The sequence below is a fragment of the Xiphophorus hellerii genome, chromosome 21 (assembly GCF_003331165.1).
Source record: "Xiphophorus hellerii strain 12219 chromosome 21, Xiphophorus_hellerii-4.1, whole genome shotgun sequence".
NCBI lineage: Eukaryota > Metazoa > Chordata > Actinopteri > Cyprinodontiformes > Poeciliidae > Xiphophorus > Xiphophorus hellerii.
The window spans coordinates 6626114-6643500 of record NC_045692.1 but is presented as its reverse complement, the minus strand read 5'-3'; positions in this window follow the sequence as shown (position 1 = coordinate 6643500).

Sequence of the window (17387 nt, the reverse complement as noted above, 5' to 3'; positions counted from 1 at the left end):
CTTGGTGATTTGATTTCTGTTATACTGATTATTCTGAAGTATATAATTTTTTGGCATGCCATTTTTATTTAAATTCAAGATGTCCCTACAAAAAAAAATTTTTTAATTATTCTTTTTACTTTGTGTTATCTTTTGAGAGATGCCAACATCATATGAGAAACAAACTTAACTGAATGAAAATAAATTTTAATAAAAATGATTTGAATAATTTTGGGCTTGACTATGTATAATTGCTTGAATTTACTTTCTTTTCTTTTTTTTTTTAAACTATTTTCATAAAAAAGGTTTTGTGTTAAGAGTACACACATCTAATGGAGGCACAAAATTACCCATTACACTGATAAAACAAACTGTTTAGATAGATAGCTTCATATTAAGCCATAAAAAGTTATGATACTATAATGGACTTTTTAAATCTGTTCTAATGAGGTTTCATATGACTCTTTCTCCTGACAATCACAGCTGAGATCTACAGTTCATTGGCAACAACTCCATAAGGGTTGTGAAACTGTTAGCTAGCAAGTTTGGCGTTAGCATTACTGCTCTTGCTAAACTAGCTGAACTTTGCTTCAACGCAGAAACTTTATCAACCACAAGTCTCACAGAAGTTCTTAAATTTGACAACATTTCTATATTTATTCTTAATACAACTTTTATAAACGTAGCCTTGCTAATCTCTGCTGGACAGCATACAGAATGGATAAGTTTAGGTAACGGTTGAACGAAGCTAACTGGAGTCTAATGTCAAGTTTAGATAGGATTTGTTTGCTAGCCAACTTTTTTTTTTTTTAATGGCTCATGTTTAACAGTGTCCAAAATTTTTTTTTTTTTATTGTGTGTAAATCACATGGGGCTTGACACAGACTGCTAATCTTTAACATGGTACTAATTCTTCAGTGGGAGGAAGAAGGTAATACAAAACGTATACATTTGACTGTCAGTGCAGACATGACGGGAACTCTGAGTTATTCTGCGCAAACGGCCCCGGTCTCTGGTGCTTCACTCATTTTTATGGCTGCAGAGGTTTATGGTAGGAAGTGATTTGTGTTATAAATGAGACAGTTTTATATACCCCTTGATTTATTGCCGCAGAATGGACACGTTTCATCTGTGTCACAGTAGGCTATGCAGATATCAGAAGAAAAGAGGGGGAAAAGGAGCCTTAGCCATCAGGGTTATCCAAGTTTTGATCTGGGAGTAGAAGTTTTTTGTGTGTCCAGCACAAATTGCCCTTAACCTTACATGAAACCTCAGCGTTTTAAACCGCCTTCCACTCCGTTTGCACTTCATAAATCCAAGTGATTGCACTATGAATCAGTCGAGCGAAACGAGAGGCCGCGAGCCGGCTCCGACATCCTGTCACCTGTCAGGAGCTGACCTTTGGAACACAAGCGCAACCATTAACTGGTCCGTCTCAGCAGGCGGTGCGGTTTCTGCAGCATCAATCGTAAGAGGTTTTAATGGGTTTGAGGGAAATTCTGCTGGAGAAGTGACAAAGGTTAAACTGTTTGAGGAGCTAGGATTTCTTTCAGTAGTAAGACGTGGTTGTCCAGTTTCAGCTTGTAATATTGCAAATTGGATGTTCAGGCATATTTCATCTTTTTTTTTTTTTGTCAAAAAAAAAGAAGCAGGTTTTAAGTTACGATTCAGATTAGAAAACACACCAAAAAAAATTATTACGCTGAACTGTCTAACAATAATAAAGTAGCTGCAGAGGACAGTTTAAGTTTTAGAAGTTTGCACAAAAGAACTTCAGTAGACAGAAAAAGAGGAATTTGTATATTGCTTTGTCTTTACATATTTTAATTTATGCTCTAAAGTGCAAGTTTTTTCCAGCAGGAACTCTAAACCCTTTTATTGGGATTTTATGTGACACACCAAGACGGGGTAGTGCATGAATGTGAACTGGCAAAACAAAAACAAAAAATATATATATATTTTCTAAATATTTTACGAACGAAAATCGGAAAAGTGTGTGTCGTTTTGCATTCATCCCTCATTGATATGATTCCCCTAAATTAAACCCAGTGCAAACAAACTTCAGATATCACCTGCTCAGTCCAGTCCACCTTTAAGCATAGAGTAGTGGCAGTATCATGCTGTGGGTTTTGTTTTGTTTTCAGGAGGCACAGGGAGGCTGGTTGGAGTTGATTAAAAGCTGCACACCAACCCAAAACATACAGGCTTAGCTAAAGTCATAAGGATTAGATCGGAGCATTCATATGTTAGAACAGCCTAGTCAAAGTTCAGATCTAAATCAAACAAGCAATCTCTGGTGAACTTGAGAATTAACGGTTGGAAGATATTCTCTACCTAATTTGTCTTACGTTTGAGATATTTTTGCAAAAGGCATACACCCAAAGCTCTCAGCTGTCGTGGCAGTAAAAGCGGAGCTTCCACAAAAATATTGACTCGCAAAAGCAGTTATTCTTAATGCTCGCACACCTTTGTTCTGTCATGTAAAATAAATCCTGTCAAAACTCATGTTCACTGTGCTCAATGAGCAACACTGTACACGTCTAGCTGACCAATATTTCAATAACAGTCTTTGAAGATTCTTTACTAATTGCGTTATCACGCCTGACACAGAAAAAGAGAGCAATTCCATGATTCTTATCTCACACAAGCAAGAGGGGCCTGAAATACACTACTAACTTCTAAAACATGTAAATAAATATATAAAAATAAAAAGTATTTATGATCATTTTGATCATAAATATGAGCAGCACTGAGATAAACTCAGTGCTGATCCAAGAACATTTATCCAAATCCTGCTTCTCAGTGCTAATCAAGAGCATATTAGAAAATTTGTAAGTTGTGCAATTATATGCTTCAGACAAGAGTTTATGGGAGGAAATTATATTAAAATTATTTTAAAATGTCTCGAGGAGATAAAAAAAAACCCCGACTAAAGCAGGAAGTAGAAAAAGTAGCATTGTTTTTATAACGGTATAAAATAACAGGACAAGCTGATGCAAGTTTTTTTTTTTATAAATTCTTATATGATTTTAAGTTTGGACTTTGACCGGGCCATTTGAACGCACATTTATTTCAAAGTATCAGAGTAAAGAGGGCTTAAAGCGAATGTTTCCTTTGCCTCCTCTTTCAGATTTTTATTCAAAAAAATCTGTTCAGACCCAAGTATGCTTTGCCTTTTGGCCTCACAGTTAGGGGGAGTTCAGTCAGATAGAGACATGCTTTTCATCTAAACGTAATTGTTCTAATTTTATTTCAGCGGGGTATATAAACCAAGACAGAGAGAGAACACTGTTTACCAGGAGGGCACTGTATGAACAACAGAAGATCCACGAGACAGTGAGTTGGACATCTTTTTTAAAAATAATAATAATAATAATAATAATAATAATAATTGTTTGTTGAGCATCAAACATTTTTCATCTATTTTTCCCCCCCCTCTAAAATATACATCGTCTCTCTCAAACTTCCAGAAAAAGTCCCGCATTGTTCCTCATCCTCCGCCTCAAAACGACACTTCTCGTCCCAGAGCGGTGGTGCCGAAGCCCCCGGTGATGCCCAGGTGCTCCCTGCTGGGGCAGAGCTGCGTGCCGCTGTCCGGCTGCTGCGACCCGTGCGCAACGTGCCACTGCCGCTTCTTCAACGCAATCTGCTTCTGCCGCCGAGCGGAGCGCGCCAGGTCACGGTGTGGGAGCAAGAAACCCGCGAAGGGAAGGAAGGCGAGGAAAAAGTCAAAGACGCAGCCCTAAACACGCACCTGGTCAGTGGAGGAAAAGAAAAGAAACAAGTGCCAGCCAAAAGCTTTGGACACTTCAAAAAAACGTCGGCACGTGGGAATTCAATTTTATTCCTCTTGTAGGAGGCAGCTGCTTGGATTAACTAAACCGCCATGAGTGAGATTAAAACCTCTAGAAGTATTTACAGGGCATTATCAGTCATGCAAGTGTTGTATTGTTGATACAACTTTTGTATAATGAGCATGTTATGTTTAGTGATTACATCAATGTTCCAGTGAAAAGGACTCACGTTTTTTGTCATGTAAGTTGACAGCTTTATGTTAATAAAGTGCTTTGTTTTTTTTTTGTTGATTCATTTTATTTTTCTCAATAACAACAAAATGACACAATTTATCATCACCTGTAGTTGGTTGTTAAAAAAAAACACTAATATTTGTAGTGATAGATCTAACTGAGAAAAAAATCAGTCTTCCACTTCCTTTCTTTCTTTTCTTTAATTTTTTTTTCCTTACTTCATATGGAGGGTTTGGAGCCTCCAAATGATTGCTTGTAATGGAACCAGTGTTACCAGTACAGGATGGCTGTTGATGCTAATTCAATAGTTGGAAGCTTCGCTAACATGGCCACGGATGGCTTCGTTCACTTCCCTCCCGCTAACAGGCGGACGACGAGTCTAAAGTCATCGCTCACAACTTCTTCCACTGGTCGCTGATTGGCCGGGTGGAAATTCTACCGGAGGAATCGAAGTAAACGGGAGAAATCCCAGACTGCCACTGAAGCGAGATTAAAATTGAGCAGAACCACGAACCAAACCTGCTTCAGTCTCTGTTTTCCTCCACTTTTATTGAAACTCAAATACTAACTTTAGCACCTTGGCTCTTTCTTGACCTTATTGTAAGACTGTAGTAAAACCTACATTTTCATTAACATAAGCAACATAAAATGAAATAATTCATAAAGATCATGTGTTAGGGAATTTTTATGATTGAAATGCATGCACTTATTTTGCAGAGAAGAATTTGGGATTAAAATAATTACTTATTAAAGCAATTAGAAATATTACTTAGAAACGGTTTGGTATTCCTCTGGTGCTTTATTTCCAAATACATTATTTCAAATTTCTCCTTTTGAAGTTCCCTTAAAGATGACAAAACATATAGAGGACTGCCTCCCTGGCAAGGAGGATAACTGCAGGATAATTTTTCCTACCAAACACAATCATATGGTTACAGGGATGAATGGATGACTGCCGGTAGGTTTTACGTATCTTGCACATATGTTTTTGTTTCATCGTACAGAATAATGTTTCAATGACTAAATGAATATGTAATGTCTTAAATTGAATGGGATAATCTTTATTCTCACCATAAAAATTGTAGAAATGTCCTTTTATATAATCAGTGGGATGGAATAAATTTGACTTACGATTAATATTAAATATTACATATTTACTTATAATCAAAAGGGGGGAAATGTAGTGGAAAAATTTAAGTAAGGTCACACCTGCTAGTTGTATTGCTATATGTTTATTCTAAGTTCCAGTAGATTCCCACCAAGTTAAACTATTTTGGTTCCATGTACAAGGTTGGACGTTGTTTTTCCCCAGCTGCATGGGAACCAGTCTGTTTCCCATGCTTAGGATCCCTTATCCCTTTGTACAAAACTCATGTGTTGTCTCTGCCTGGCAGAGCTTTTCATCCAGACTTGCTGCATTACTGATTGTCCTACAAGCTCTCTGTATTGTGCACAATATATGAATAAGCCTGATTGAGTGATTTCACCTGAACGGTGCTTGGAAATAGTATTTTTTCCACGACAGTTTGGTGCCGTGACCCGGATCCCTCGACTGGACATCCGAGGACGTCGACGAACAGCGTTTGGCCAACCTGGACTAAATTCCAGCCTCAAACCTCGATTTAAGAGAAAAGGGCTGTTGGTCGGCTCCACGGCTCCAGCGCCGGGATCAACGAACTCAAAACCACTGTTATCCCTCCTACAAAACCAGCTGATGAAAGTGACCGAGAGGATCCAGAGAATCAAGAAGATGAAGAAGACAAAGAAGACCTCTATCACCTCCAGGCACTGGAGTGTCTGTTGATCCTAATTTTTCTTTTGACACCAGAGAACTGATGGAACATTTACATTCAGGGGACGACTGTCAGGTCTCCTGTTGGACATTTGGACTGAAACTGTGTGCAGCTGAGTTTTAAAACCTCCGCTGTCCTGTGTCAGCGTGGAGAAGGAAAAGATAAACAAAGCTTCAGAGCTGTGGGAGAAAAAAAGACTCTGAACTGTTGATGCTTGTTTCATCTGTGGACAACATGGACATTGACTGAGGGACGATCTGGACAACCCAAAGATCCAACGCCAGAACCAGTTGGACTGACAGGAAGCCGGAGGAGAGAGACGGGGGTGGATTTTGCTGCAGCGACGCCGGCAAGAGGCAAGAGGAGGGGGAGAGGAAAGAAAAGAGACGTTCAAGATAAGTGCCGCACACACACACAGCTATAACACACACACACTGCCACTGCAACGAACACTGCTTGCTACTAACCCTGTACACATTTAGAATTTTTTTAGCGAGAAAAGATTGACTTCAATAGAGTTTTGTGCTCCTGTTATCTCTACAGTTATTACAGTTTCCGTAATAACTGAAAGTCCTGAACAGAAGAACTGATATTAAAGGCCCTTTAGGGGTCCATGAGCCATAGATTGAGAAACTGTGAAGGGAAACTGTAACAAAATGATGCCATTGAAACATAACAAATAAGATGTTGGAGGACACGTTTAAGTAAAATTATGGTTCTGAAAGAAAAGTTAAAATAAATAAATAATTTAAAAAGCTGAACTGTTGCAGACACAGACAGTAAATACAATGTTATCAATGAGAATCACAAAGTGGTCCAGTGTCCCTTGACTCTAAACATTTTAAAGATTTTTTTTTTCTTCCCTTTCGAAAATCTATGATGAGTTACATAAGATAATATAAAATAAATGTAATTATTTTTTTAATTGTTAAGAATTACAGATCCTTGCTACTGCAGTGTTTATAATATTTTGGTATGCCATATAATATTTGGTTGCATTTAAATTGAACAAAGGAAAGTTCCTATAAAATACAGCTGTGATAAATTTGAACTTAGAGGTTAAAATACTTTTTGTTATCCTGGAACTACTAGTTATGAAAAAATTAAAAAATTTAAAAAATTAATGAAGCGCTTCAGCAGAAACTTGATCAATTGGTTGCTATGATCCTAAATTATATTGAGATCTCTTTTGTATGTGTACACATAGCTTAAAACTTTAAACAGGATCTTGTACATTAGAGTTGAATTCAAACATTAAAATATGTTGCTAAAAAAAAACAGTTGAGAAAATTTTGAAGCTTCAGTAAATTTGATAATTGCAATTTTAGAAAATATACAACATGAGAACTGACTGTTAAAGTTTGATTGATGGACTTTTGACTGACTCCAAATTCTGATAGCAACGTTTGTTTGTGTGTTTCAATGTTGGAGTGAATGTTTGTTTGTATGTTTGTGTTTGATAAATGTTGTTTGCTAGACTAAAAAATTATACAAGGTTTTGTATACCCTGATCTTCACTAACTGAAATCTTCTGACTGAACCAATCTTGATGCAGTTTATTAATGGCTCTGCATCATGTGACCATGCTATTGATCTAACCTTGTTTGCTTTTTGCATAAATCACCTATCTTTGGCTCTATGTTCAAACATCCATCCATCCATCCATCCATCTTCTTCCGCTTATCCGGAGTCGGGTTGCGGGGGTAGCAGCTTCAGAAGGGAGGCCCAGACTTCCCTCTCCCCGGTCACTTCTTCTAGCTCCTCCGGGGGAATCCCGAGGCGTTCCCAGGCCAGCCGAGAGACATAGTCCCTCCAGCGTGTCCTGGGTCTTCCCCGGGGCCTCCTCCCGGTGGGACGTGCCCGGAACACCTCACCAGGGAGGCGTCCAGGAGGCATCCTGACCAGATGCCCGAGCCACCTCAACTGGCTCCTCTCGATGTGAAGGAGCAGCGGCTCTACTCTGAGTCCCTCCCGAATGACTGAGCTTCTCACCCTATCTCTAAGGGAGAGCCCAGCCACCCTACGGAGAAAACCCATTTCGGCCGCTTGTATCCGTGATCTCGTTCTTTCAGTCATGACCCAAAGCTCATGACCATAGATGAGGGTGGGAACGTAGATCGACCGGTAAATCGAGAGCTTCGCTTTTTGGCTCAGCTCTCTCTTCACCACGATGGACCGGTACAGCGCCCGCTTAACGGCAGACGCTGCGCCAATCCGCCTGTCAATCTCCCGCTCCCTTCTTCCCCCATTCGTGAACAAGATCCCGAGATACTTGAACTCCTCCACCTGGGGCAGGACACCCCCCCTGACCCGGAGAAGGCACTCTACCCTTTTCTGGCTAAAGACCATGGCCTCGGATTTGGAGGCACTGATCCCCATCCCGGCCGCTTCACACTCGGCTGCGAACCGCTCCAGCGAGAGCTGCAGATCACGACCTGATGAAGCCAGAAGGACCACATCATCTGCAAAAAGCAGAGATGAGATCCTAAGGCCACCAAATCGGATCCCCTCAACACCTTGGCTGCGCCTAGAAATTCTGTCCATGAAAGTGATGAACAGAATCGGTGACAAAGGGCAGCCCTGGCGGAGTCCAACTCTCACCGGAAACGAGCCCGACTTACTGCCTGCAATGCGGACCAGACTCTGACACCGGTCATACAGGGACCTGACAGCCCGTATCAAAGGGCCCGGTACCCCATACTCCCGGAGAACCCCCCACAGGGCTCCCCGAGTGACACGGTCGAACACCTTCTCCAAGTCCACAAAACACATGTAGACTGGTTGGGCGAACTCCCATGCACCCTCCAGGACCCTGCCGAGGGTGTAGAGCTGGTCCAGTGTTCCACGACCAGGACGAAAACCATACTGCTCTTCCTGAATCCGAGGTTCGACTATCCGACGGACCCTCCTCTCCAGGACCCCCGAATAGACCTTGCCAGGGAGGCTTAAGAGTGTGACCCCTCTATAATTAGAGCACACCCCCTTTTTGAACAGGGGGACCACCACCCCAGTCTGCCAATCCAGGGGAACTGCCCCCGATGTCCATGCGATATTGCAGAGTCGAGTCAACCAACACAACCCTACAATATCCAGAGCCTTAAGGAACTCCGGGCGGATCTCATCCACCCCCAGAGCCCTGCCACCAAGGAGCTTTTTAACCACCTCGGCAACCTCGTCCCCAGAGATTGGAGAGCCCAACCCAGAGTCCCCAGGCTCCGCTTCCTCAATGGAAGGCATGTTGGTGGGATTGAGGAGGTCTTCGAAGTACTCTGCCCACTGGCCCACAACGTCCCGAGTAGAGGTCAGCAGCACACCATCCCCACTATAAACAGTGTTGGTGCTGCACCGCTTCCCACCCCTGAGATGCCGGATGGTGGACCAGAATCGCCTCGAAGCCATACTTCCGTATCTCCATGGCCTCTCCAAACTCCTCCCACGCCCGAGTTTTTGCCTCAGCAACCACCCGAGCCGCATGCCGCTTCGCCCGCCGGTACCCATCAGCTGCTTCCGGAGTCCCACAGGCCAAAAAGGCCCGATAGGACTCCTTCTTCAGCCTGACGGCATCCCTCACCGAAGGTGTCCACCAACGGGTTCGAGGGTTGCCGCCGCGACAGGCACCGACAACCTTGCGGCCACAGCTCCGATCGGCTGCCTCGACAATGGAGGCACGGAACATGGTCCACTTGTTCAAATATTTTCCTGCTAAAACGTCTGCACTAGTAGCTCTAACTGCAGCATGTAAACTAGTTGCTTGTGTGCTATTATTCTTACTGATTCCAAGATTCTTATTATATTGTCTTATTGTCTTCCCTACCTGTCCACTATGCTTTGTTGAGCCTCACAGACTGTGAAAACCTTCCTGCCATTTCCTGCCAAAGTGCTGCTGCAGCCATCAGACCAGCTGACGGGTCTTGATGAGGGATTTCCAGAGGAAGGACTGGAACTCCAACCGCTGGCAGAGGCCGTTCCAGAGGCTATTCCAGCTGTAACTCGTGACCAACACACCTGCTAAAGTCCAGGAAGGAAGGAGCAACCTAAATCCACACTGTGAAGGACTACCTGTCTGTAATACCCATCTAGATCACAACTTTAAATCTGAAACAACAGAGTGAGTAGCAAAAATTCACTCTACCAAGTATCCAGTTCAACAACTTCTGACACCTAGGAGGACAACGTCCAGAGCAACGGCTAGTTTAAAAGTTTCTGAAAGGCTCTCCACTCAAAGAACTATTGCTGGTCCACTGGAGAGTGGTCGAAGCGAAGAGTGAAGATTTGTACCAACACTTTTCTGACGGGATGTAACAAATCCTTCTGAGCAGATAGACTATAAGTGTTCCTGTTTCTACAGCACTTTCCCTACTTTCCAGATGGGAAAATCTACGCTTTCTTAATGGGGTTTTTATTTTTTACTTTACTTTATTAATTTTTTTTTTTAGGGGTTTTCCTAGAAACACATGACATTTACTAACTTAATTATATCATTCTTAGTTCTTTCACTTCAAAAGAGTTTAAGAATTTAGAAATTCATTCTTCTAGGCATAAGTGAAGTCAACTTAACACGACTCAAATGTGTGTAAAATTAAAGTTTAGCTGATAAGCTTAAAGGTATAGACTTAGTTAATTATAAGTTAAGCACCGGAAATATACAAATTTATGTTCTCTGTACCACATTAAAAATAAGAACTTACGATTTAGGTTAAACAAATAAACTACATGTCTTAATATTCAAAGTCAGGCTGTAACACTCAAAAAAAAGAGAAAATCGACTTCGGACGTTACTTGTTTTTTCATATGTCTACTTTTAACCAAAGTTGATGAAATCAGATGTTGCTTGGTTGTTTATGACTTGGGTTTATTTAGGAACAAAGAGGATGAAGTTTAATTTGAAATGGTTTTGTTTTATTTTGAAGTGTCTGCATTAGAATGAGATGGGGCAACTTTAAAATTTTACTTGTTGATTATAATACAACATGGGTTATGTTAAACTCAAAGAGGATGAGATTGCATTGGATTTTAATTGGATTTTCATAGGAGGATGTCTGAACCGTTACATAAACTTTAAATTTACATTTAGGATTAAAATTAGTGTAAAACCTACATTTTCATTAACATAAGCAACATAAAATGAAATAATTCATAAAGATCATGTGTTAGGGAATTTTAATGATTGAAATGCATGCACTTATTTTGCAGAGAAGAATTTGGGATTAAAATAATTACTTATTAAAGCAATTAGAAATATTACTTAGAAACGGTCTGGTATTCCTCTGGTGCTTTATTTCCAAATACATTATTTCAAATTTCTCCTTTTGAAGTTCCCTTAAAGATGACAAAACATATAGAGGACTGCCTCCCTGGCAAGGAGGATAACTGCAGGATAACTTTTCCTACCAAACACAATCATATGGTTACAGGGATGAATGGATGACTGCCGGTAGGTTTTTCGTATCTTGCACATATGTTTTTGTTTCATCGTACAGAATAATGTTTCAATGACTAAATGAATATGTAATGTCTTAAAATGTATGGGATAATCTTTACTTCTCACCATAAAAATTGTAGAAATGTCCTTTTATATAATCAGTGGGATGGAATAAATTGGACGTACGATTAATATTAAATATTACATATTTACTTATAATCAAAAGGGGGGAAATGTAGTGGAAAAATTAAAGTAAGGTCACACCTGCTAGTTGTATTGCTATATGTTTATTCTAAGTTCCAGTATATTCCCACCAAGTTAAACTATTTTGGTTCCATGTACAAGGTTGGACGTTGTTTTTCCCCAGCTGCATGGGAACCAGTCTGTTTCCCATGCTTAGGATCCCTTATCCCTTTGTACAAAACTCATGTGTTGTCTCTGCCTGGCAGAGCTTTTTCATCCAGACCTGCTGCATTACTGATTGTCCTACAAGCTCTCTGTATTGTGCACAATATATGAATAAACCTGACTGAGTGATTTCACCTGAACGGTGCTTGGAAATAGTATTTTTTCCACGACAAAATGCAAATGCCCACTATTTTCTTTACCTCAACAAAAGCTCAAGAATTTTACGCTAATCCCTTAAAAGGAAAGACCCAAGTAATTATCAAAGAATGTGTTCACCCTTGTTAAATTAAATTCTGTTTGGTTGAGAGCTTCCATATTTTGATCCTCCAGCTGAATAAGAGTCGAAGGTTTTTCTCACAAACCTCTGCAGTCCAGTCAGATATTTGCAGTCGTTGCCAGGTGCTGTAATCCCGTCACATCACACAGCAAGCACCGTTACCTTCAGCTGTGTGAAGGCTTTATATAACCCCACAGCAGCATGAAATGATGGACGAGTTTCGTAATTGGGTGTGAAAGCCCTTCCTTACATGTTTGTTTAGCTTGACAGATTTTTTTTTTTTTTTTTAGCTGAGCACAGTCTCTCTGAGTCCTGCAAAAAAAAAAAAAAAAAAAACAGATTGAGAGATTGATGTTTCTAGTTTGACCTCTGAGGCCTCCAATTCTGCCTGTCAATACGACATTTATTCACTCACAATTGCATCGGATGAGTTTGACGCTGGAGAAAATCCCACGAGCGGATGTGGAAGAAGGTCCAAAACTATGTGCTCTTCTTTGGGCAGCATTGCTGCAGATTCCATCGCATCCGCTCGTGTCGCGTCTGCAGGCTTGCCAGTCCAAATGAGGCAAGCTTCACTTACGCTCGCCGCGCCGCGAACACTTCCCCGATTCCACTCTAGAGTTTAGCGACCGTATAGCACACCTCAAAGCATTGTCCTAGTTTTCTTTCATTGTATTTTCGTATTTGAACCCCTAATTTTTGATGTAACATATACATTTTAATTAAATAAATATCTGCATTTCAGGGCATAAGCATATTCTGAGAAACCTACGATTAAGGGACCAGTCTAATTCACAAAACCCTTGCAAAATGAGATGTGCACCTGCCAGTGGTGTCCGAACTTTTTGCCCTCTGGGCCAAAACTGACAATTTTGAACAAAATTAAAACTGCAAAAATTTGTTGATTGTGATTTATTCATTTGTTTATTTTCATTTCACTTCCTCAACAATAAACCAAAAAAAAAAAAATGGAGCAAAGCAATAATCAAACATCCAAAACATAAAAAAGGTTTTGGACTTTTCCCTCATTAAAAGAAAGATGGACAATTACCAATTGTTTTCTATTTTGTTTGTGAAATTTCGCCCATTTTTGACTTGTGGTCAGGGGCTGAAAAAAATTATTTCAAAGACCACAAATGGCCCCAGAGCCACACTTTGGACACCCCTGCTCCAACAAGGATCGTTGCGCAATAGTAGGTTTGGCTAGCTTTTCGCGGACACGTCGGTGTCGCACAGTAAGCAGCTCGGTGGGAAACGATGTTCGCATGGAACTGTTTTGGATGCGACACCGAACAAATAAGGTTTAGAGTCGGCGCGACAAGCATACGACACGATGGGACATTGTAGATAGGAAAAAGGAATACATTTCCGCCACACACACACACACACACAAAAAGTGGAAATTTAGGAATTTGAAAAGACAAAAAAAATTTCATGTTTTGAAAGTCATAACTTTTCAGCAGACTACTTCGATAGAGCCCTGAAAATGTTCAGGTCTGCTAAATACCATTCTGTAGGAAACATCAAAACGAAGGTAGGTTTCCAAATGTATGCAGTGAACAGTCAAAAAGAAAACTCATAAAACAAGTAAAGCCTTCTGGCTTTTCTAAACCCAGTAATGAGTGTTACGTTGCTTTAGAGAACTTAATGATACCTCGGGCTCCTGACCAATGAAGAGAAAAGCTGAAAAGCCAACGAAAACAGAAGATCATGGGAGAACATGTAATATCTCCCCTGAGGAAACAATTATGCCAAGATCTACAAATTTTACAGACTACGGCGAATGAGAATGGAAGTACAGCCAGTCTGTCCATCTGTTTTTCTTACTTACTGACTTGTGAAGTTGAGTAAAGCTCAGGGGGAAGCAGCTGGGACGTTCTGACTGGACGGCTCACTCAGTTTGCTTTTGGCTGCCTAAACAAGTGTTCATTCTGAAAGATTCCTTGCAAATGACTGAAATAGCCTTCTGCATCTCTGATTGCAAACACATGCTTGGTCATCAAAACCTCTTCCTAAGCAAGGATGCCGTTCTACTCTCCCACATAGTCTTGTTCCAGTGGCTGACCGATGGAAACGGCGCATTTCAGCCACACTCTGTCATACATTTACGTGTCGTTCTTCTTTCAAGTTGGGAATTGTAAACATTGTTGAGGTTATTCGCATGCCCACAAGCCTCAGTTACATGCATGTGACATCTTTAGCTGTCATTGTGTGGAGACACTCTGAAAATGTTGCCAAACTGAATCAACAGGGGAACAAAACTAATAACAGCAAAAAAAGTCCTTAAAAGTGGTGAGATTCTCAGTAATGTCTTGATAATGAACTCAGTAATGAACTTCAATAATTACCGTACACAGCCATAAATAAATTCACAGTATTTGCTTTTCTACATTTATGTCAAACGTATTATCTTCAGTTCAGTTAACCTGCTACTGAGGGGGGGTTTCTGTGGCTTGAGTGTTGTGTGTTTATGTGATATTGCTGCAGAATGTACATTGGTGCCATGAAAATGTTTAGCAGTGACTTAATATTATGTAATCTCATGCCATGCTATGCAGATGCTCTGTCTGCGCTGATGAAGATTCACTTAGCTTTCGATGGTAAATATTTGTAGTGGCTGTGATTTTTTTTTTTTATTAAATACTTCAAATATATATTTTTTTTTTTTTACCATTTGAGAACTTTGTGTACAGCACTGACCTTCTTGAACTTCCACCGGCAGAAAGTCAGACAATCAAAAAGTAAGATATGACAACCTGCAAGTTAAGAAACAGCGAAAAGAACAAATGTTTGTCCATGTTTATTTTTCAAAGATAAAAAAGTGTAAAAAAAACCCAAACAAAACCTGAATTGAGCAGGGCATTTTGAATGCTTCACATTTTTTATGCCACAAATATAAAGCTCAAAATCAAATGCATTTCATACCTAAAATTGAAGAATTTTGTCAATTTGCTTTTAAAAATCCAAATTTAAAAAACTACACACGGCCATCAAAATTTCAATGCTTTTCTGCAGATTTGTCTGCAAACAACACCAACTTTACGTGAGGCTATTGCTCTATAAAGACTTGATAAACTCACACAATCAGCCACAAATAAAAGCAGTGCGATGTCTTTTTTTTTTTCCAAATTCACCACATCATCTGCATGTGGCTTTCGCAGCTGCTCATTTCCAAATAGATTCATCTACTATTTTAGACAGAATTCGCATGGTTGTCGTTCATGTCATGTGAGCCAGGAAAAATATTCTGCTGTCCAAAGCCCCTGGCTTGCCAAACACCATGCACTAAACAATGACGTTTTGTTGAAAAAGGTCCTTGAACAAACAAATCAAAACAAGACTTGTCTCAATGCAGCAACAGCGCTGGTGCTAAATTCTGGAGAAAAACAGAGTTATTACAAGAGACACTTGCTAAAATGACCTTTTGTGTGAATTAAAATGGCATGAAGACAATATGAGACTACCTTTAAAAAAACAAACGAAAAAAAAACATGGTGTCACCTGAAACTTACGCAATTTTGCCATTTATTTTTTAGTGATTCTGTATACCTGAAGCGACACCTGTTACTTTGGTTTTCAACAACAGACTTTTTTGAGATACTAACATGTATTTCAGCCTATAGAGACGTCTATAGGCCAACATCTATAGACGGAGACGTTTTTTTTAAAGGTTTTGTTGGCTCTAGAACTTCGACAGAAAATGAGAGATGGGAAAGACATGCGGCAAATGTCGCCAGGCCGGGAATCGAACCTGCGACCTCCCCCACGAGGACTTAGGCCTCAATTCGTGGGCCGTGCTTTGCCCCCTGCGCGACCACAGCACCCCAATAGACGGAGACGTCAAATTCATTAGTATTGCAACTTTGCAACATTTTTTAGTGTAGTTCCAGTTCACCCTTTCATGCATAGCGGTCACTACAGTGGACAGCTATGTAAAAGTAATTTTCTTGTGTTTCTTGTGGATTTTTATGTTATAAATGCATACGGACCACTAAAGTGGACACTAGTGCATCAGGTAATACAACTACTGTCCATCCACTGCAAGTGCAAGAATTATTCTTTTGTTAAATCCAATATGGCAGACAGACGGACCGTATCAGACTAACTCAGAAATGTCCAGTCTTCCCCCCACTTCCCTCCTACTGTGGAAAACTCTTGCAAAAAGGTAAAATATATATATATGTATATATATATATATATATATATATTATGTGACATCAGCTCTGTCTGACCACGTTTAGCAAAATGATCTGTGAAACGTTGCCTTTCCAATTGAGTTCTATTGAAAATGCAACTCCAGTCCTCCAGGGCCGCTGTCCTGAAGTTTTTAGATGTGCCACAGGTACAAAACACTGGAATGAAATGTCTTAATTACCTCCTCCTTGTGTAGATCAGTTCTCCAGAGCCTTGCTAATGTCCTAATTATTCTATTCAGGTGTGGTGCAGCAGAGGCACATCTAAAAGTTGCAGGACACCGGCCCTTGAGGGCTGGAGTTTGACACCCCTGTTTTAGATGGAGCTTTTTTTTTGCAGAAACCAACTAAAAATCCAGCTATGTTACTTGAATTTAGTTGCCCACTCGAACAGACTCTTTCGAGTCCTCTTTGGCTTTTTGAACTGAATGAATCATGACTTTGTAAGTTCTGTCCTCCTGCTGAGAAACTGCAAGATCCCACTTATGACCCTTTGTTCCTGAGTTTATTTTCACTTAGCTGCAATGTTTCTTTTACGGCGCGTCTGAATGTTTTGTGCTCTCTTGTCTCTCTCCCAAAGATATCTTGTCTTCATAAAGGAGCCCTGATTCAATAAAGGCTAAGTAAATATTTTTTGATGAACTGCTCCAAAAAAACCTCAAAACGTGTTTGTCTAAAATGTGATTTAAGTGGAACATGTTAGAACGAGGCGCAGAATGCCAAATCCTAAACTGATTGGCGAGATGAATTTGATCTTTGCTCAAGCTGTCGCAGTGTGCTTATGTTCAATGGGGAATGAGAAAACAAACTCTTAATAGTTTTAACATTCTTCTCCTGCAGTCACAGGAGGTTTGATCCAAAATCATATCAGTCTGATCTGCAGATGGAATATCGATCAAATTATATGTTTTAGTGTTCTGGTGTTTTGGTCCAGTACAGATCAGGGAATCTGCAAAACTGTGGGAAACCTGAATTTTTTTATTTCTTTTGCTTTGATAAATGAACTTTTTAAAGTCAGAGTGACCTTATACCTTCCCACCTAACTGTGACCAGTGCCGAGGCCTGCCTATCACGGTTAAGCTTTCTTCCCCATAACAAGCCAATAAAAGTGTTGTGTTTTTATTCAGCAACTATAAATCTGACATCCAATTCGCTGGTCCAGGCAGCGATGCCATCCAGCAGTGTTTTCTGATTGGAGCAGAAAGTAGCTGGCAAATCCAGAATAGGAAGAGCTTCAAATATTGAGAATTCCCCTGGTCTTGCAAACTGAAGTGATCTAATCTATTT